General features: G+C 39.3%; 1 protein-coding gene across 12 annotated transcripts in view; it reads right to left on the bottom strand.

Annotated features, from left to right (window-relative positions):
* GTDC1 (glycosyltransferase like domain containing 1) overlaps positions 1-23,705 on the bottom strand; it is a 523,084-nt gene that overhangs the window by 454,791 nt on the left and 44,588 nt on the right. The window contains exon 5 of one of the 12 annotated variants that reach the window (XM_060410058.1): positions 1-23,705. This exon is cut by the window's left edge and continues 15,422 nt beyond it; it is cut by the window's right edge and continues 31,548 nt beyond it. The exons of the other annotated variants lie outside the window; for them this stretch is intronic. The gene's annotated coding sequence lies outside the window, so the exon portion shown is untranslated. 12 annotated transcript variants of the gene reach the window in all.

The raw sequence follows: 23,705 nt of genomic DNA, 5'->3' as shown, positions 1-23,705 counted from the left end.
CCAAAAAATTAATAAAAATTAGGCTAGAGGTGAAGATTAATGATAGGAGTACATGGAATCACTCAGAAAGATAAAACTAAGCCGGGGGTTGGGGGGGACAAAAAACAAACAAACAAAAAAGAGCTGAAAACGCATCTTGGGAAAAGCTCCAGATTTGAGGCGTAAGTAGCTAAAGAGGGGAAGGGGGAAGGGTAGACAGAGGAAGTTTAATAAAAGGGAGGATGAAAGGGAGGCACAGCGAGCAAGTGAGCCAGCAGAGACAATTTAAAAAACCAAAAAAAAAAAAAGACAGTAGGAAGACACTGTTACCCTAGTGGCTACTCCAGAAACAAACCAAAAACAAAGAACAAAAAATAATGAATACCTCATCATCAATGAAACAGAGACATAGCTACAACCACAAACCACAAACTATTTTTTTTTAAAGAAAGAAAAATCCACCAAATTATGTGATATCTGGAATCAAATGAGGAGCAATGCTGACAGCCAAACCACACCCCCTCAGACCTCAGGCAGCATAAAGATTTCCCTGAAGATGGAACAGTTCTAAACCCCATTCAAGGAAACTGATTAAAATAATAGTGCTTAAGCATCCACCTAGGAGAAAATAAGAGATGTTTCTCTAGAACTTCATGGTCATACCACAGAAGGAGAGAGGAACCATCAACACGCTTTTATCTTCACCTTCCTAGCAGAAATTATCTGTGCCAAATGGGAGGAAAGAAGACAGGAAGGAGTTATCACCAAATTGCCCCTATGACTCACAGGACCTCAAAGTCACAATGACCTTCACAGCACTGCAAACTGAGGTCAGACATATCCCGAGAGCAAAGGAGCCATCTTGGGTGAAGAAGTGTTTCAGTTAAAAAAACCCGGATGGAAATGCAAACTGATGTCATTTATTCTCTCTCCCTACTACTGAATATTTGCATCTAACCTCACACTTTTATTCAGGGAATACCTGTTTTTAAAGGAATAGAGCCCATTCAAAAATGAGTATAAACCAGAAATGAACCAGCAAAGAATTTACACTGAGGATTGGAGAGAAGGCACATAAGCAACTGGTAGATGAAAAAAGATACTGTCTTGGGAGACAGAGGAAAAACTCAAAAATAATTTTCCATAGCTTAAATTATAAAGAATATGAGCTACTTCAAAGTAAAGGGCTCAAAGAAAAGTACGAAATATCTAAGAGAAGATAAGACAATTAAAAGAGATAAAAAAGCAAATTGGCAAGCTAAAGAAGCTGGAGATTAAGAAAATGTATATTTATAAATATGTATATATATGTGTGTGTGTATATATGTGTGTGTGTATATATATATAGTCACCCTGCTTATTTAACTTATATGCAGAGTACATCATGAGAAACGCTGGACTGGAAGAAACACAAGCTGGAATCAAGATTGTCAGGAGAAATATCAATAACCTCAGATACTCAGATGACACCACCCTTATGGCAGAAAGTGAAGAGGAACTAAAAAGCCTCTTGATGAAAGTGAAAGAGGAGAGTGGAAAAGTTGGCTTAAAACTCAACATTCAGAAAACGAAGATCATGGCATCCGGTCCCATCACTTCATGGGAAATAGATGGGGAAACAGTGGAAACAGTGTCAGACTTTATTTTGGGGGGCTCCAAAATCACTGCAGATGGTGACTGCAGCCATGAAATTAAAAGATGCTTACCTCCTTGAAAGAAAAGTTATGACCAACCTAGATAGTATATTCAAAAGCAGAGACATTACTTTGCCGACTAAGATCCATCTAGTCAAGGCTATGGTTTTTCCAGTGGTCATGTATGGATGTGAGAGTTGGACTGTGAAGAAGGCTGAGTGCCGAAGAATTGATGCTTTTGAACTGTGGTGTTGGAAAAGACTCTTGAGAGTCCCTTGGACGGCAAGGAGATCCAACCAGTCCATTCTGAAGGAGATCAACCCTGGGATTTCTTTGGAAGGAATGATGCTAAAGCTGAAACTCCAGTCCTTTGGTCACCTCACGTGAACAGTTGATTTACTGGAAAAGACTCTGATGCTGGGAGGGATTGGGGGCAGGAGGAGAAGGGGACGACCGATGATGAGATGACTGGATTGCATCACTGACTCGATGGACGTGAGTCTGAGTGAACTCCGGGAGTTGGTGATGGACAGGGAAGCCTGGCGTGCTGCGATTCATGGGGTCGCAAACAGTCAGACATGACTGAGAGACTGAACTGAACTGAACTGATATATATATATGTCACAAAAGAAGCAACAAAAACCAGAACACTTAATATTGAAAGTCAGGAAAACAGAAAATGGGCTTGTGAAAAAGCACACAAAATGGAAAATTTTGAACGCTATATTAGAGATGAAATGAGATGATCAATATAGAAGATAGCAATAAAAAAGATTCAGCCAATATACCCTTGACATTTTTGAAAAAGAAAACAGAACAAATGAAACAAAAATGCAATATAATAAAGAAAACTTTCTCTTTTGGGAGGGTGGGAATAAATACTTAAGAAAATGTTCCAGAAAAAATAATTCAAAACAATTAATACTAAGACACATCCTCATTTAGAAATTAAGAAAGATGAAACAATAAATATACATTATATCAGTAAAAAGGCAGAAAAAACAAGAGTGGCTTTAGACTTTTCTATAGCACCATTCACTAGTACCTGGAGATGATAATGCAATGTCTTCAGAGTTCTAAAGGAAAGATCTAACATCCAATTATGTGATGCCCAACCAAATTGTCCGTAAAGCACAAAAGAAGCCTACAAACACTTTAAAGCATTCAACTACTCAAGAATCTCAGCAACCATGAGCTCCTCTCAAAAAAGACATATATATAAATAAGTAGATTTATAAATAGATATAGGCTTCAGTTCAGTTCACTCAGTTGTGTCCAACTCTCTGTGACCCCATGGACTGCAGCACACCAGGCATCCCTCCCTGTCCATCACCAACTCCCGGAGTTTACTCAAACTCATGTCCATTGAGTCAGTGATGCCATCCAACTATCTCATCCTGTCATCCCTTTCTCCTCCCACCTTCAATCTTTCCCAGCATCAGGGTCTTTTCAAATGAGTCAGTTCTTTGCATCAGGTCAACAAAGTACTGGAGTTTCAGCTTCAGCATCAGTCCTTCCAACTTCCTTTCAACTTCTTATGACTAAACAATACTTACATTGCTCTTATTCTATACATGTGCTGTACATAATTATTCAGTATCTTCATTCCCACTCCTTTTATATACTTCTACTTCCAGTATGCATTTTCACTAGAGTTCTGTATATTGTTTCAGTTCAGTTCGGTCACTCAGTCATGTCTGACTCTGTGACCTCATGGACTGCAGCATGCCAGGCTTCCCTGTCCATCACCAACTCCCACAGCTTGCTCAAACTTGTGTCCATTGAGTTGGTGATGCCATCCAACCATCTCATCTTCTGTTGTCCCCTTCTCTTCCCGCCTTCAATCTTTCCCAGCATCAGGGTCTTTTCAAATGAGTCAGTTCTTTGCATCAGGTGGCCAAATCATTGGAGTTTCAGCTTCAGCCTCAATTAGTCCAGTGAATATTCAGGACTGATTTCCTTTAGGATAGACTGGTTGGATCTCCTTGCAGTCCAAGAGACTCTCAAGAGTTGTCTCCAACACCACAGTTCAAAAGCTTCAATTCTTCGGCACTCACCTTTCTTTACGTCCAATTCTCACAGCCATAGGTGACTACTGGAAAAAACATAGCTTCGATTAGACAGACCTTTGTTTGCTAAGTAATGTCTCTGCTTTTCAATATGCTGTCTAGGTTGGTCATAACTTTTCTTCCAAGGAGCAAGCATCTTTTCATTTCATGTCTGCAGTCACCATCTGCAGTGATTTTGGAGCCCAAAAAAAAGTCTGTCACTGTTTCCACTGTTCCCCCATCTATTTGCCATGAAATGATGGGACTGGATGCCATGATCTTAGCTTTCTGAATGTTCAGTTTTAAACCAACTTTTTCACTCTCCTCTTTTACTTTCATCACGAGGCTCTTTAGTTCTTTGCTTTCTGCCATAAGGGTGATGTCATGTGCCTATATGAGATTTTTGATATTTCTCCCAGCAATCTTGATTCCAGCTTGTGCTTCATCCAGTCCAGCATTTCTCATGATGTACTCTGCATAGACACACTTAAATATAACAACAACAAAAATTAAAAAACAAAACACCTAATAAATTCAGCAAGCCAAGAAATGAATCAAAATAAAGAATTAAAGAAGGGAGACAAGGAGATACATATTGATATAAAGAAACTAAATTTATTTTCACAGAATGGAGAAAGAGCTGGTTCTTTGTCCTCTGAATGGATGGGTCCAGAGAGGAGTCATATTCAAAGCATGATTAAAACACAAAGCTGCTTTAATGCTGTCTCCCATCACCAAGGGCTTCCGATAGTTCAGATGGTAAAGAATCCACCTGCAATACAGAAGACCCTGGTTCAATTCCTGGGTCGGGAAGCTCCGCTGGAGAAGGGATAGAAGACCCACTCCAGCATTCTCAGGCTTCCCTTGCAGCTCCGCTGGTAAAGAATCTGGCTGCAATGTGGGAGACCTGGGTTCAATCCCTGGGTTGGGAAGATCCCCTGTAGAAAGGAACAGCTACCCACCACAGGATTCTAGCCTGGAGAATTCCATCACCAAGTGCAAGGAAAGGAGAATAAAAAAGTACCAACAAAAGCTCACTGGAGAAAACAAGGGAAAATTGTTTCAACGGGCACCCCAAAGAAACTGGGTCCTTCCATTTCTGGTCTTTGAGAAACGGAAGTACAGTCAGCAATCTCAGCAAGTATAGCAGAACTGGCATGTGCAACAGCCTCAGGATGCCCTGGGAGATGCTCATGGACCTCTGCTTTTATAGAACCAACTGGATCAAGTACTGACTCTTTCTGAGAGTGGGATTCCCAGGTGGTCCAGTGGTAAAAAAAACAAAATCCTCCTGCCAATGCAGGGGATGTAGGACACACAGGTTCAATCCCTGGGTTAGGAAGATCTCCTGGAGGAGGCGATGATAGCCCACTCTAGTATTCTTGCCTGCAAAATCTCATGGACAGAGGAGCCTAGTGGGCTACAGTCCATGGGATCACAAAAACTTGAACACAACTTAGCAACTAAACAACAACAACAATAACTTTTCAAGTCATCAGGTATTCCAGGGTTTTATTTTTCAGGCACAAATAAGCAATATTTTTTAAATACACAACTAAAAGAAAATAACAAATGGCAATATAAGGGTGGGGGAGGGTTATTATGAAACTATATGAAATCATGCGTGTGAAGCTTTTAAAAATGTAAAGCACTGTAGAATTTAAAGAATCTTTCATTCAATGAAAAATAAATCAAAATAAACATTAAAGAAGCCATCCGTTACTCCTCATTTCCTACTTAGTGAATTCTAAACCACTTAGATTTTCAAAACCATTTGCATTCTGACCCCAGGCTGCCTGTATAGTTGATTTCCTATTAGGAGTTCTTTCCCTCAATAGCACAGAACCAACAGGTATTCTTTTAGTCCAATGTATGCTTTTCTGGGCCCATAGTTCTGCTTCGATTTTCCTCCCTAACGGCATGCACCACCTCAACTAACTGTGTAGCATTAAATGCTATTTATTATGCTAGGGTTGTGTCATATGCCATTAATGTACTGTATGAACTTTTTAAAGTGATCCTAACATTGAATTTCAACTTCAATTTCATATAGACTATTTTTATATAGTTTTTACTGCTTGACCTATACATCAAATACTTTTTTAAAATAAATAAATGAAAGGAAGGAAGGAAGAAGGGAAAAAAGGAAAGAAGAAGGAAGGAATAAAAAAATTACACTCACATTTCAATGACTACACTTTAAGCAAACTAATATTTTATAATCAAGTTGCATGAGTCAAAACTTGATTTTATTCTATAGGATTCAGTTTCTCCATCTACTGACCAAAGAAATATATTCTCTTTAAGAAAAAAAAAAAAAAGGTGGCACTTATTTAGGTACATCAGTTCCAGAGGAGAGAATTTTCCCAAGGCAATCTGCTGTATTAAAAAGCAAAAGAGAAAGTAGTAAGCACTGAATACTTTTAAATATAAAACTAAGACTAACAAAGGTCCGTCTAGTCAAGGCTATGGTTTTTCCTGTGGTCATGTATGGATGTGAGAGTTGGACTGCAAAGAAAGCTGAGCGCCGAAGAATTGATGCTTTTAAACTGTGGTGTTGGAGAAGACTCTTGAGAGTCCCTTGGACTGCAAGGAGATCCAACCAGTCCATTCTGAAGGAGATCAGCCCTGGGATTTCTTTCATGCGAAGAGTTGACTCATTGGAAAAGACTCTGATGCTGGGAGGGATTGGGGGCAGGAGGAGAAGGGGACGACAGAGAATTAGATGGCTGGATGGCATCACTGACTCAATGGACGTGAGTCTGAGTGAACTCCCGGAGTTGGTGATGGACAGGGAGGCCCAGCGTGCTGCGATTCATGGGTCACAAAGAGTCGGACACGACTGAGCGACTGAACTGAACTGAACTGAAGACTAAATAACTGTGAAAACTAGTTACAAAATAGAATGCAAGTGTTACACAACTTGATAAGGTACAAATTTAATATAAGTAACAAAAATTAGGAGGCAGGAAAAGGGAAATATGTTAATTTATTACTTTTTATTGCAGGAAATAAACTGATATAACAATATATAGTTAATATTTATATATAATATAATGATCCTGATCTGTAACCATTTTTCATAATTTCTTTCTACTTTAGTGAAATCACTTAGCTATTTCTTATGTTAAGCATCTTTAACATAAGCATCTTTAACTCTTTTTTACTATACTATTACTATAACTCCTTTTGTTTTTAATTTCTTTTACTTCTCTTAAAATCATGGAGAAGGAAATGGCAACCCACTCCAGCATTCTTGGAAAATCTTATGGACAGAGGAGCCTGGCAAGCTACAGTCTATTTGAAAGTAGCATGTAGGATGCTCATACCATTAAAATTTTTCTCTTATTTCTCCATCTATAAATGTATAAGTGTATGTGTGGGGGGGGGGTATGTGTGCATAAAAGGAAAAAAAATGTCTTAACATTGCAAATTATAATAACTATTTATTTATAGATTTTTAAAATGTATTCATCCTTATTTTTTATAGTGAGTTCTTATATACTGAGTACCTAAACATTTCATATAAATTTGTATTTTAAGGACTTTATCATAGAAATCATGACTCTGACTCAGAATAGAAAATCATACATGCCCCCACATACTTCTGTATTCAAACAGTTATTTACTCTTAATTTATTCAATCAGTAACTGTCTAGTACCCACTCTGTAGAAGCAAAACATGAAATTTTCTTAAATACCTTATGTGCCATCACATACATAAGAAAGTCTGTCCTGGATAATTATAAAACAAATATAAAGCATGCTGTGTTCTAGCAAAAGGCACTGATCATATGAAATTTAAAACCTGAAGGAATAAACATAACACAGACACCACTAACAAAATTTTAATTCATTCTTAGTGGATGTTTGTGGGGCAATATAGACAACACGGGATTTTTTAAAAATTCATCTTAATTACAACCAACCTTTAATTAAACAAAAAAGAAACTGCAAATAAGTAAAAATGCCATCTCAACACAGTGGTTTACGGTTTGAGCCTTTCCACTTAGAAAAGGGACTACACTTCCCATGCTAAGAAACACTATCCTCTTTCACTCTGTATTCTTAGTATCCAAAAACTTCTACCTCAGGCCATTCCCTTGAGTTACGTCCCTCAGTACCATCTACTAGTCTAATGCATTTCTGGCATGAAGGGGAAATTCTAATGGCTTCTTAGCATATTTTCCCCCATGAACACTTTTAATCAAATGCATTGGTTCTAATTCCTCATCTCACAACGGTGTTGTCTTTTTTAAAAAACAATCCAAAAGAATTTAACTGGACAAGCAAAGTGACAGAAATCACCAGATTATAGTGAACTATTTACCAGAAACAATCTAAATTCCAAGGGGGTAGGTGTAATATTTTAACAAAAATGATCACTGGAAAAACCTAAAAGAATGAACAAATTCAAAAGCACGCACACTCGTTCACATCCTTGGTTTACATCTGGTTTTGCTCTGAAATGGGGAAAGCCCAGGTAACAACTCTTTGAAAAGGTTACATAAAACTTCCCCTGGTTGCTTTCTGAAACCCACATATATAATGACATTTGTTGGCTGAGTCTTCACATGTGCCTTGCAAAAAAAAAAAAGTGGTAAACAATTTCAAAGATGATGCAAACTGCAGGTATGCAAAAGGAAATGCTAAAAAGTGTACTATTTATACAGTGTTGAAAGCTCTTAGGGAGATGATTCAAAAGTATTTTTAAATAATTCTTTGAAACTTAAAGTAAGTACATCTAGCACCAAAACACAGATTTTATAAATATGAATGATGAACTGTATATAAGTTATGAATTGCATATATCTTACCACTTTGAAAAATGTTTTACTTGAAGACAAATAATGTGATTATGCATCACCTTTTTTTTTGTCCCATGATTCTTCATACCAACACAGAAGAATTGGGGGGGGGGGGGGGGGGCGGGGACTGAAGCTCATCCATTCCAGTACCACTGATACAAGCACATAGAATTTTCTCTCTACAACAAGAGTTAAGAGTGGAGACAGAAAAGGAAGAAAGAAGGCACATTAACAAGATGGAAAGTGAGGCTTAGGTAGAACCAAGAATGAGACATGTGGGTTTATAATCTGGTGCTATTCTCCCACAGAATGGAAATGGGAATGATGACATAAGATACCTATATTAAAGGTCACAAATATGAGCCACAAGCCATGGTTAGAAAATGTGAGATTACTTAGTGAGTCAGACACTACCACCCAGTTCGGGCACAAACTCACCTCCTGCCACAGACAATGGGGGACGGCTGCTGGACTTCCCCTCATTAGAAAGTCAGGTGTGGTACCTGCTGCTACAGTTGCTATTCTTGGCTTTGGCTGAGAGCTGTAACAGTGAAGCATAATTCAAAGAGCGAGGTCACTGTAGTTATGTAGACCTGGGCTTACACCCCACATCTTTTAGTTCTACTTGCAAGATTGCTTCACCCCTGTGAGGCTCAGTTTGCTCATTGCAAAATGTGGGTAACAGTTCACAGGACTGCAGCAGTAAAGAGCTGAGGTGATAATGCACCTGTACAATGCTTGACAGGAACACAGAAGTTCAATACATGAACTCCTTTCCCTATGTCCCTCTCTTGTGGTTTCCTGCATGACACAGACCTAAAACATTCAACACTTCCAAGCACTAACAAGAAAAGCTGCTAAAATTAAGTTTTTCAACAGTGGTTTTGGAAATTACACATTGATATTTGAGGGTCTCTTCCGTCCTTATGGAATACCTCTCTCAGTCAAATAGGGAACCAGCACAGTACGGTGCAAAGGTGGTAGGAATAGGCATGTCGATGTCTGGGTCTGGCCATGGTTCTACTAGTTATGTTGTGGCAAATTACAGCAGCCCTGGATCTCTGTTTCCCCATGTAGAAAACATAAGTACTGAGCTAGATTAACTTCTGGCTTTAAAATAGCATCCTATTGTCTAAATATTGCTTTAAATTCAACAGGGCTAGGTATAAAACACAAAAGACTTAAGAACCAGCTCCACCTAAATATAAGGAACTGGCAAACTGCTCAGTGAGAAAAGAGACAAATACATGATAATTAATTAATAAGACAGCTATTCATATATATAAGTACCATAATAAAAATATTATATAATAGTATTAAAAAGAACTATTATAATAAGATAAAAAGCAACACCTGCCTTAAAAAATAGGGGGATAAGAGAGGACGCTGTGGAAAAAGCTTGAATTACAAAGCACAATGAAAGTCAGAAGCAGACTTTAAGCTCTCAAGCATCTCATGTTGAAACTGCAGATAATATCACCTAATATTTATCTGTCAAAACATAAAGGATCTAAATAAGATCTCTTAAAAATCTTAAGATCTCTTAAGGAGAGCCATTATCAAACACTCCACAGTGAGATATTAACAACTTGATATAGATAACAAAAATTTTTAAACTGAAAAGACAACATGGGGAGAAAAAAAGAATTCACAGAAGAAAGAACTGAACTGAGAGGACTCTGAAATTCAAACTCTTTAATATGGCACCCAAGACCCTTCACAATTTGGTCCTAATCTTTTAGCCTCATCTCCAACATCCCACCACCATAAATTTCTCATTCTTGGCTTCAGGTTATATTCACTATTTCCTAATTTTAGTCCCAAACAACTGAAAATAAGAAAATGTGATTTAAGATAAATGTGATATGATAAATCAAAACAGAAATATGAAAATTCCTATTTCCCCAGCTCTTAAAACTTCTCTGTAATGTGACAGAAAGCCTCAACCTATCTAAAAGGAGAAAGCATCAAACAGAATGTGGAGGAAAGGAAAGGACTGGTCAGCAAAGGAATCAGAAAAGCCTTCTAGGCAAATGTTCACAAGATCAAACCAAACCACAGGAAAGGAAGTTTTGGCGGAGTTGACTAGAATAATCTGGTTTCCTTGGCAATGTTCTTCTTAGAGTGGGTAAGAGAGCCTTAAGCTAACTCAGCTGAGAGATACTTCTTCAAACAAATATTTCTCCAGGTTCTCTTGCCATGCTCAATAGGTGGTCTGTGGCAACACGGTTCCATGTATCTTGCCAGAAGAGAATGCTCTGGTCAGAAATGCTGGGTCAACCTGACGGCTGTATCTCTCAATCAACTGACCTCCAAATTAACAACTTGGCTTCCCAAGAAGCCTGCCTATAGGGAAACAATGAACTGATCTGCCAAAATGAGCAATCCCATCTGCTTGACAGTTGTATTTCTCATTGGAAATTAGTAAATTTACAAACATATAAACATATACAGATATGTATACATCAGTTTCTAATGTATGGCAAACGTGGCCCTGCTCCTGAGAGAGGTACACTCTCAATGGGACCACCATACCAGGTGTCTGAGAGTATAAGGTCAAACAACAGACCCAGACCAATGACTCCATGAAGGGAAAGGCCATCACTTGAGACACCCTGGCAACAACACACGCCGTTGCATAGCCCTGCAACTTTCAATGTTTATACTCCAACATATGGCATACATCCTTGTGATTTTATCCCTCTATTCATAAAATATTTCATCTTTCCACAAAACCTGGCTCCCTCCCCTTCTCCACCTGGAGAACTGCCCCTCCTCCATTAAGACTACAGCTCAAATGTCAGTTCTTCAGTCCCATCTTTCCCAACAACTCAGGTAAAATTAATCACATCCTCTTGAGTGCTGCCACAACAATCCATGCACACCTCCCTCTGCTAAGGCTCTCAGATCCCAGTGGGAAATCCAGTCTAGCTGGCCCCATTACCAACTCATCTCCCCAACAAGGCCCAGGCACTCATCTATACTAGCAACTGCCATCATAGCATCATGTATGCTTTGAGTGCTTACTAAATGTTAGAAGGAAGAAAAGGTAAAGAGCTGGCTATGGATAAGTAAAGAAGAGGAAGTAAAATTATTCTGTTGTTGTTGTTCAGTAGCTGTCATATCCGACTCTTTGCAACACCATGGACTGCAGCACGCCAGGCATCCCTGTCCTTCACCATCTCCCAGAGCTTGCTCAGACTCAGGTCTATTGTGCCAGTGATGCTACCCTTCTACACAGGTAGTAAATAGCATGAGTTAGAGTGATAAAGTGAGACTAGATAAGGTCTGTGTGAGATGAGAACAAGGTAAAGATTAGAGGAATCACTGAGGAGGGTTCTGACAAAAATAAACAGAAAAGAAACTTACAAACAAATCACTGAGGATCCAGAAAGGTTGATAAAGAGGTACAAATGGGGTTAAGTAAGCAAAAGGAAACCACAGTTCTTTGAAAGAAGAGTAACATGAAGAATTTGATACTTGGCACAATGTAGCTGTAAAAAGAACCAGAAGTGGGAGTCAGAGTTTGAATCTTCACCCCCACCTTGATGCCAACACACAAAATGACTAGCAGGTTATTTTAAGCCTCAGTGTATTTATCTATAAAATAGGGATACAATATCTACCTTGCACAGTAGTTCTGAGGATTAAATAGCATTATCTAACACAGTGATTGAGACACTGTATCAATCTCTAATAGCTGCTACCTTGACTGATTATACAGACATCAACCTAGCATAGAAAGCAAAGTGAATTAAAGGACAAAATTGGAAGGTAAAAGATCATTAATAGGAAGTCACAACAGTCACTAGATTTGGGCACAGGGACAGACTTAAAATCACATTAGCTTGGCTTCAGTAACAGCTCTTACCTTAACCAACAATGGTATTTCTGACAAGTCACTTCTCTCAGTACATGTTTCCTGAACTGCAAATTGGGATAATGAATCCACCCCTCCTATTTCATCAATGCATTATGTTGGCTTATTTTACATTTTTTAAATTACATTTGGAAGTGTTTCACACTCTATAAAGTACTTTAGGGAAGATGAAGGAACGAAGAGGACAGGACAAATTTAAGAAGTGTTTTCAAAAAAGACTGAGCACATTAGAGACACTGGGATAAGGGGCACCAAATGTAAAATGTCAAAGCATTAAGAGAATACCTTCTGTAAAAGAAACTCAGAAATTCAGAGAAGAAGAGAGTCCGAAGGAGATGACTCAAGAAAGATCTGCAAAAGGACAACTACCCGAAAACAGAGGGACGTGCAGGACTAAGAGTTTGGGTGATGGACAATGACGTGAAATGGAGTGCTGAGAACTGCCAGCAATATCCATCCCAGTAAGAGTTACAAGAAATGATGAAACAGTGCAAAGCAAGAAGAACTAAAGAGATAAGATTAAAAATGCAAAAAGCAAATACCTAGCAAAGGACAAGGACAAAACCCACCCCACAAAGGCAGGTATTACCGTAAGAAGTGTAGACAGCAGAGAATTTAAAGCAAAAATCCAAAATTGAGTGCTCATGTAACTGAAAAACTGGGGTCATATGGCATTATAAGTCAAGGAGATTGAGAAATGAGGAAAAAATTCTACAGTTGGCTAGAATGTGGTCACCAGTGACCTTCAAGAGTGCAGTTCTAGTACAGAGGTGGGACCAAAGCCAGGTTGCAAGGAGTTAATCATAATTCAACGATCCTCTCATGAAAAAGCAGTTGCCAATAAACTGAAGGTGAAATTCACAGATAAGAGAAAAGCACATTTAATCATTGAAAGGGGAGAAACTTTATCTCAAGAAAGCTTCTTAGGATTTTTAACACTTCCACAGGAGAAAGAAGACTTTAGTTTTCCAAAATCTCCCAAAAGACATATATATAAGTAGCAAAACACATGGCAGTTAGATTTTGCTGCAACTGAAGAACAACAACAACAAAAAAAGACAGCCCTAAGAGTGTTTAAGTTTTGATTACAATTAATATGCATACCCTAAATAAGGCATTTTGGTAATTAAGTTATATTAACTACCACAGGAAAGTCATAGTGTCCTGTTCTGACTACAGTCCACTGGGAAAGAACACTAAATCGGAAGCCAGGAGCCCTAATTTTAGTGCAGCCCTGAAGTGAAAGTGAAAGTTACTCAGTCCTGTTAGACTCTTTTGTAACCCTACGGACAATACAGTCCATGGGATTCTCCAGGCCAGAATGCAAGAGTGGGTGGCCTTTCCCTTCTCCAGGGGATCTTCCCAATCCAGGGATCAAATCCACGTTTCCCGCATTGCAGGCGGATTCTTTACCAGCTGAATCACCAGGGAAGCCTACAGGAAAGTCATAGTATCCTGTTCTGACTACAGTCCACTGGAAAACAGCACTAAACCCGAAGTCAGAAGCCCTGATTTTAGTGCAGCCCTATCCATGAACAATTCAATCATTACGGCACTCAGTTTTCCACATTTAGTAAAGAGAAATCTCACCTACCCCACCTACTTCCAAAACTGCTGTGATGATAAAATGAAACAGCATATGTAAGAAATATAAATAATTACATTTGTGCATAATGATAACTATACACATATACACACAGAGCTTCACAAATATAAGGCAACAATCCATTAATCATTATTTTATAGCACAGATGGATTATTTCAATTAATCCAAATACTATTTTATTCTGAACAAATTTTATGTTACTAATGTAATCCTACTTCATTATTTCAATTATTATCTGAACTTTAATAAACATACTTAGTAGCAAGTGTCAGTAAGGTGAAGTGTTGATTATTCAATCAGTTATGTCATCTACATTGTCCATACGGCACTTTACCCAAGAAAAAAATCATAATAATTAAATTCAAATCAGATAGAATATATTTCTTAGCTGCTCTTTTAAAAGATATGGTGGGAGAGGTTTAAATAAATGATAAATTTAAGATTATTACTATTTCATTTAGCAAAGCTCACTTTCTCTTAAAACATATTACAACTACTCAATATTTTTTCTTCTTATATGTCTCAAATCACCACCAATAAATGTACAACTCTACTAAGTATTGTTCCCCATGCTGGAGAAGAGTTCCGTGGACAGCAAGGATGTCAAACCAGTCAATCCTAAAGGAAATCTACCCTGAGTATTCACTAGTGAGGGCTGACGTTGAAGCTGAAGCTCCAATACTTTGGCCACGATGGAAAAAGCCAACTCATTGGAAAAGACCCTCATTCAAGGAGAGACGGAGGGCAGGAGGAGAAGGGGCCAGCAGAGGATGAGATGGATGGATGGCATCACTGATTCAAAGGACATGAATCTGAGCAAACTCAAGGAGATAGTAGAGGACAGCGGAGACTGGCATGCTGTAGTCCATAGGGTTGCAAAGAACAGGACATTACTTAGTAACTGAACAACAATAACAACAAATTGTTCTCCACGTAGAACAAAACTATTCAACTGTACTTCTTTTTCCTCGTAGGACAGTCAGCACTTTCAACCTGATTTTAAAAAGGGAGAATGAGTGTAAAGATTCTTGCTTATATTTTCAAGCAGAGATTTGGTCTTCCATCCACATAAAAAAACCCCATGGAAATAGCTCTTAGATAAAATCATCTTGTCATAAAACATGACAGTCAGTAGTCATGAGTATCTGAAAAGCACTTGAAGTGTGACCCTATTCACTCACACTCTATAAATGAGCATATAATCCATTCTGCTTTCTTAATCACTGCAATCTAAATATTGAACAGCTTGGCTTTCAATATTATTTTTCCAGCATACAGAAGGAACCACATTAGCCATTTTGAGACTAATCACTTTAATAATTAATCCATTTTAAAGGCCTAGGTCTCTCTGAAACTAGTTTTAGGATCAAAAGTAATTCTAGAGTAAAGGAATTTTGCCTGAGTAACTATCCTCCATAAAACTGAAAATCACCTATAAAATATATAAGTATTTCAGAGTAGACAATAATATAAACACTTGCATTTAACCTAAGTCTTGAGGTAGTGAGCAGAACTGGATGAAGTTTAAAAAAATTTCAGTACATTTTTCTTCAGGGCTTTTTTCAGAATCTACTACTCTCTAATCCTCAGACCCCTGGTTTAGAACAAGCCAGGAATTAAATGGAGGAAAAGAAGATGCAACCAACTATTCCACTACCTTAGTCCCAACCTGGGAGAAGGCAGTGGCACCCCACTCCAGTACTCTCGCCTGGAAAATCCCATGGACGGAGGAGCCTGGTGGGCTGAGAGTCAGACACGACTGAGCGACTTCACTTTCCCTTTTCACTTTCATGCACTGGAGAAGGAAATGGCAACCCACTCCAGTGTTCTTGCCTGGAGAATCCCAGGGACCGGGGAGCCTGGTAGGCTGCCCTCTACGGGGGTCGCACAGAGTTGGACACGACTGAAGTGACTTAGCAGCAGTCCCAACCTGAATTTCTGGTTTTAAAATCTCTTACAATCCATCTTAGCTAAAAAGGAAATTAAAAAAAAAAAAAAATTAACAATTGAAGATTCTTTGTTCCTCTTCCTGATCCCACTTCCCTCTTTTAGAGGTAACCACTTGGCTGACATGTGTGTCTGTCATTCCTATCACTGACTATTTAAACATCATCCACATGTGATTGCTTTTATAGAATTAAACTCCACAGCCCAGAGGCTGTGTCTGATATTGTCTTCTCTGTAGCATCTAGTAATCAGCATGCGCTCATCATTTAAATGTGACAAATACCTCTAAAGAAAATTAATAAATATTTAGTAAAACTAATTAAACAGAACCATACATTGTCACAATAGGAAAAAGAAACAAATTGCTTCCCCATTTATGAAAGTCAGCTAGGCGTCTATTATGTAAAGTTGATCCAAAAATTCAAATTATTGAAAAGTTGGGTTTTAATTTAAAAGACTGAATAAATAAAATTTAAAAGACCAAATAAAGTTTAGGTTTGAAAAAATACATCTTTCATCCAAATAATTCCCTATAAACTCAATAATTACAATTTATTCTGTTTTTTTGTTTGTTTTACCACATTAGAAGTTATTCTTCTGTGTTCCCTAGGCAGCAACAAATAACACCATGCATGAGGACAGATATAATTATATGCCAAAAAAGACAGACCAGCACCCTCACACTCCAAACTCCCCTCTGTGGCTCCTTCATGCCCCATATGCTGCTAATAAAACTGTTTCAATCATACCTATGAGACAGTTTTACTGACATAATATCAGGCCTCTTGGTTGTTCACAAGGCTAACCACCAAAACTGCCACAAATGCAAATTTTAAGGCTGAGGCAAGTAGAAATCCACATTGTGTGTGTGTGTGTGTGTGCGTGTGTGTGTGTGTGTGCACAGATGCATATATATTTCTGAGCACAGAAACATGCATTAAAACTACAGTTCTACTGTTTGATTCAGTAAACTTTAAAGTGCCCATCCTGGCTATATAGACATATAGAAGGTTCTAAAATCTGACAACAGTATGCCATTCAAGAAACCATAACCCTACCTTTATCCTTTCATATTGTTAACATGATCAAATCAAATATCTGACTGGTAGAAAACAATGACAGTCAGAACTGTTAGTAATCAATTATGTGCTGTGCTGTGCTGTGCTGAGTCACCCAGTCATGCCCAGCTCTTTTTCGATCCCATGGACTCTAGCCCACCAGGTTCCTCTGTCCATGGAATATTCCAGGCAAAAATGCTGGAGTAGATCGCCTTTTCATCCTCCACAGGGTCTTCCCTACCCAGGGACTGAATCAATGTCTCCTGCATCTCCTGCATTGTCAGGCAGATTCTTTACCACCAAACCACTTGGGAAGCCCCCAGTAAAAAGACACAACGAAGGAGGGTAAACAATAGAACACTGAAACAACAGTTAGAAGCTTTATAAACCTACTAAATTGATAAACGATCTGGTATTCACGTACCTGATTCTCTACTTCAAGAAACTAAAACACTCTCATCACATGTATGGTTAAATTCATCATACATAAAGTTTTCTCATAAAACATGAATGTTTAAATGACTTAACAAAAAAAGGGTTTTTTTAAATCCTGCTACTATAGGAAATGCTCAGTTAGATCAAGATGAATGCATTCTCAATCTTTTCTAAAAAACTTCTCTAGGGAACCCTCTCTAAGATGTTATTTCAACATGACCTCAATTATTAAATCCTCTGGAGACAAGACTCCTTTTAATAAGTCAGCCCAAGAACAAAGGGGCTTGTGAATTCTAGTCTCCTTTGATCTATGACGGCAGCAAACAGGAAAGAAGAGGCAGGGGTGTTAGTTCAAGTACAAATCTTTCATAGGACCATCTGACCATATCCCAGGGTTCAAAAGACCCGATCAACACCACCACACAAAACAGGGAAAGGGACCTATCCTGAGAAGGCCTGGAGAAGTTGTCATTAAGGATTGTTCTTCTAGGGAGTAATCAAGCCTAGAAAACATACCAACTCGAGAACACAATGGGTGAGCCTACAGGGATAAACTTCTAACTCTGGCATAACTTCTAAACTACTGCAGTGCACCCTATTCGTTGAAAGACGCATTACTTCAGTTGAAATCATAGAGTTCTAGAGTGGTCAGGAATCTGTGAATTACCTGTGGTTCCTTCCACCAAATGCAAAAAGGCTTCATGTAGAATTTTGATGACAGACCTAATCTCTCTGGGAAATTCACAATGATGGGAAGCTAAAAAGCAACTGCTGACCCATTCCTTTCGGCCTTGCTTGAACGTGAGTGTGCCATTTCTGTCTAAGTTTTCTTATTCATTAATGACCCTAGCCTGCAATTCAGAGTTCAAATCTGACCCACTCCATCAGATTCAGACTTTGACTTTGTCTAGCCTTTGGACCAGTATCCACTTACAGGTCAGACATTCTAAATGGAATTGTGACCCTAGTCTATCATTAGATTAGGCCAGTTCCCGGGTTTAGCTCTCCTGGTCAGCCCTCATCTATGACAGACCACAACCACTATCACCCCTAAGTCTGCCCACTGCTCAGTCCTAACAGCCCTATGACTACAGATAAGCTTAATACTAGAGGACTCCATCTTGGCCTCTCCAGTCCAGCATCTTCTCTGATGCATATAGCTGTAACAGCCTTTGGCTAGTTGTTACTAACATGCTACCAGGGCTTCACTGGTGGTTCAGCAGCAAAGATTCCACTTGCAATGCAGAAGACACAGGAGACATGTGTTTGGTCCCAGGTTTGGGAAGATCCTCTGGAGGAGCACATGGCAACCCACTCCAGTATTCTTGCTTGAAGAATCCTATGGACAGAGGAGCCCGGCAGGCTTCATTCTATAGAGCTGCAAAGAGTTGGTCACTACCGAAGTGACTAGGAGCACACACACCAGGGTCCAAGAGCACCTAGATTTCAAAAAAAACTGTAAACCTTCTCCTCTGAAATAGGCCCAATTGCATATATAATACTGTACATGATTTTAGAAGGTTCTCCATGAATCCCAAGTTAAAAATCCCTGATATCTATAACGGGGACTCATATTTTTTAAAAAATTAAACACATATTCCACACACACTCACACACTAAGGGATACTCTTGCTAGACTCCCTTGCAACTTGAGATCTGTATGTGCTCTAGGTTTCCCAAGGAGGAACACTCCTAAGGAGTTCAGAAGGAAAAGGAAACAAGGAAAAGCAACCAAGTAAAAACAGGCCAGCCCATTCAACAATGATGGCAGGCAAGACAATGATTCTTCTGGCACCAGCAGCAAAAGCCAAGACTTCTCATTCAGCACTTCCCAACTCAAACAAGGCACCGTGCTTCTGAGCCCAGAGATGGCCATGGCTCCCTCGGCGAGCCAGCTGAAAAGTGTGGTTCCGGGAGTTGGTTCTAGAAGTTCAGCTAAAGTCTATTCTTTCCTCTGTTCTGATCCTCAAACATCCTATATTACAAGTTAATCAATCCCCTTCTGCTTAAACTAGCTGCGATGATTCTGTTATCTGCCACTCAGAGAGCCCTTTCCAATATGCGGGCCAAGTAAACAGAACACCTGAAATAAATATTTAAATATACTACCAAAGTGAAGTGAAGTTGCTCAGTCGCGTCCGACTCTTTGCAACCCGTGGACTGTAGCCCACCAAGCTCCTCCCTCCATGGGATTCTCCAGGCAAGGATACTGGAGTGGGTTGCCATGTCCTTCTCCCGGGGATCTTCCCAACCTAGGGATGGAACCCAGGTCTCCCACATCGCAGGCAGAAGCTTTAACCTCTGCACCACCAGGGAAGCCAAAACTGGCCTTAAAATATAGACCTTTGGTTGCATAACAGTGTATATGTACTTAGTGCCACTAACCTATACATTTAAAATGGTGAAAATTGAAATTTTTACATTATATACATTTTATTTCAGTAAAGAAATATTATTTTTCTAAACACCCCCCCCCAAAATTTTGTATTTCAGCCAAGGAATCAAGAACCCTTAGAAAACCTTGATTTAGTCAACTTATTCCTGTTCCAAGAGTATCAAGCAAGAAAGTCATTTATTCTCTAAGTCTAGCCTCTTGGTCTCTAACTACAAAGACTGGAAGAAATCTCAACATACATTAGAGATAAATCAGACACTAAAATTCTACAGTGGGTGAAGTGGAGGGTGGAAAAGGAACAAGGCAATATTTGTTGCAAAGTTACTATGTGACCATGATAAGCCAAGTGCTTTCCATATATCCTCATTTAATCCACACAATAACAACACCCACCCAACTTCATTTAGAATAATGCTTCAAGGTAAATGTGACTATTCTTTTCTTACTTTTGAGAAAATGGAGAAGAAACCTGAGTAGCTCACCCAAGGTACACAGCTATCGACTGCTGGAGTAATGACAGATGAAGATCGTCTGACTCCAAAGCCCTGGCTCTTTCTATACCACATTTCTCTTACTGCCTGCCACAGCCACAGTGCTCAGCAGGCAAGGGCTAATTAAATTATCCACAGTGATGGAATCATCGCCCAGCCAGGAAAGCAATTCTTGAAAAGTGTCACCTAGACCATTAATATAGTATGCCCTGTAGAGTCAAGTGTGATGTTCAAATACAGAAATAACTAGATGATGATGATGATAATGATAATAGCATCCAGCTACCATTTGCTGAGTGCCTATTATGCTTTAAGTGCTCCATATACACTACTTCATTTAATCCCCTGAACATCCCAGTAAGAAATGCACAGTAGGTGTTACCTTCATTTTACAACAGAAGAAAATGAGATGCAGAGATGGAGAACTCTGCCAAAGATTACACAGCAAGCTCAGTTCACAGCCACAATTTGAACCCATGTCTCTATAATGCCCAAATGCGTGTGTGGGGACCGGAACTTATATTACCTTTCCTCTTCTACAGAGCCAAACACGGGCCTTATACAGTAAACATTCAGTAAACCAGCAGTTTTTACTTTGAAATTAGGGACACCAAATGCAGACCAAGGGGTTACACAAACTTAACAGTCTAGTGCTGACACGGAGTGAAAAGACATGAAGGAAGAAAAGATAATAAAGAGTCCACCCTTGAAGGTCAACACAAGTTTGCCAGTGAAAGGATCAGCACTCCTTTTCTTCATACTTTCAGCCTAGCCCATCCCTCAATTCTCCCCACCTCAAGGGAGAGAAAAGAGCTACAGACAACCACTAAGGCTTGCTCTATCAACCCACACATACTGTTAGAAATTATACAGACTACATGATCCCAAGAGAACTGCATGAAAGCGAGGAAATTATCTGCAAGGCGTCTGATTCAACAGGACGAAGGCGAGACCTGAGAATCTGCAAACCCAACAAGCTCCCAGGTGATACTGCCTCCAGACCCTGCTAGCTTCAATTGTTACCATCCTCAGACTTCTTTATGTCCACCAAGTTCAGTCACCGAAGAGTAACTTATGACAAGCAGGAAGATGCCATTCATCTCCCTCTGGTACAGGGAGGCTTTATAATGGAGATGTATTAACAAGCTGGGAAAGAGCCACAGGGTTGGCTGCGTGGAGACTATGCAGGAGACTACACAGTCCAGATCCAGACAATCCATCTGTCCTCAATGAATCCAGTAAATGTCTGAAACTATCAATGACACATGTAAAATGCATTTCTAAGAGGTTATAGGGTAGGGTGTGGGGGTAGAGGGAGCGAAATAAAATTTGAATAAAAGGAATAAGATCATAAATTATATAACGAACATGTGGAAACTCAGCACAAAGAGAAAATATTGCCCTAGCCCAGTACAAAACTTTAGATCAAGTCTAACTTTGAGAAAAATAGCTTTATTTCCCAAATAAACCATAGCAGCATAAAAAGTTAACAGCAATGGGAATTCAGTGTATTCCCAGATGATGATAATGAGCTGCAAAAGGTCAAGAAACCTTAAGACAGAACATACACAATGATGGAGTCACTCTTTTATTTACAAACAGAGAAAGGAACTTATTTATTTAGTATCATTATGACAGACCCACCCATATATGGAAATAGTAGCTTGTGTAGTTAACTCAAAATATGGTCCAAACCACATGTGCTGGACTACAAGGAAAATCCAGTCTCATAAAGCAAAAATACCACTACTTAAAATTACACGCTAACAAAATTAACAGCTTATAGAATATAGCCTTCTATTAAACAAAAGCTAGGACATGGTTTTGTTTTTGTTTAATTCAACGGATATCGGGACACTCTACCAAGATATCATATCAAAAATAAATAAAAACCAAAAAAGCAATTATAACGAGAAAGAAACGGACATAGTGGGACTGATATAGTGGGGGAAAGTGGAAAATAATCTAAATGTTCATCAACAGCAAAAAAGATAAATGGGGATATAATCATAAAACTGAATATAATATAGCTCTAAAATTCAATGAACTATAGGGGAGAAAGGATAGTTAGGGAGTTTGAGATGGACATGTACACACTGCTGTTTGAAATGGATAACCAACAAGGACCTACTGTATAGTAAAGGGAACTCTGCTCAATGTTACGTGGCAGCCTGAATGCAAGGGATGTTTGGGGGAGAATAGATACATGTATAATTATGGCTAAGTCCCTTTGCTGTTCACCTGAAACCATCACAACAAAGTTAACTGGCTGTACTCCAATACAGGCTTCTTCCCAGGTGGATCAGTGATAAAGAATCTGCCAGCTAATGGGGGAGGCAGAGGAGACACGGGTTCAATCCCTGGCTCAGGAAGATCTCCTGGAGGAGGAAACGGCAACCCACTCCAGCATTCTTGCCTGGAAAATCCCATGCACAGAGGAGACTGGTGGGCTACAGCCCATGGGTTGCACAGAGTTGGACACAGTGAGGTGACTGAGCACATGCACATATCCCAATACAAAATAAAAAGTTTTTAAAAGATAATTTAAAAATTAATAATAAATAAAATTAAATTCACTGAACTATTTAGCAGTGGAATTAGGGGCTGAATTGTATCTCCCCAAAATTCGTATCTTGAACCCCTAACCTCCAGTGCCTCACTTCTGACTACACTTCTAAAGAGGGCCTTTAAAGAGGTGATTAAATTAAAATGAGTCAACTAAGTGGGCCCTAATCCAATATGACCAGCGTCCTTATAAGAAGAGGGACTTTATACACAAAGAGACATTAGAGATGTGCACCCACCCACCAAGGAAGGACAGTGACCAGCAAGAAGCTGGCCATCTGCAAGCCAGGAAGAGAGACCTCAAAATAAAGCAAGTCCACCATCACCTTGATCCTGAACTTCCAGCCTCCAGACTGTGAGAAAATAAATGTCAGTTATTTCTACCACACAGTCTATGGTATTTTGTTACATTAGCCAACTCCTTCTCCAGAGGACCTTTCTGACCAGGAATCAAATCGGGGTCTCCAGCACTGCAGGCGGATTCTTTACCAACTGAGCCATGACGGAAGCTCATGCTGGCCCACCAGGACTAATACAAATGATCCAAACTCAAACATTCATCAGAATCACCTGGAGGCTTTACTTAACACAGACTTTGGGGCCCTTCTCTCAGAGTTTCTGTTCATTAGGTCTAGAAAGAGGCCTGAAACAGACCTAGTTCTCATGGATGCATGTTCTTGCAAGGGCCCCCCTCTTGATGTAATGCTCTGCCATTACAACCTCCAAAGTATTAACAGTTTGAACACTGGTTTGCACTGTCATTTCGCACTGGTATGCACAAATTGGCTCAGCGGCAAAGAACCCACCTGCAATGCAGGAGACCTGAGTTTGATCCCTGGGTTGGGAAGATTCCCTGGAG

This window comes from Ovis aries, chromosome 2 (genome assembly GCF_016772045.2).
Source record: "Ovis aries strain OAR_USU_Benz2616 breed Rambouillet chromosome 2, ARS-UI_Ramb_v3.0, whole genome shotgun sequence".
NCBI classification, from domain to species: domain Eukaryota; kingdom Metazoa; phylum Chordata; class Mammalia; order Artiodactyla; family Bovidae; genus Ovis; species Ovis aries.
This window is presented reverse-complemented; position numbering and strand designations above follow the sequence as displayed.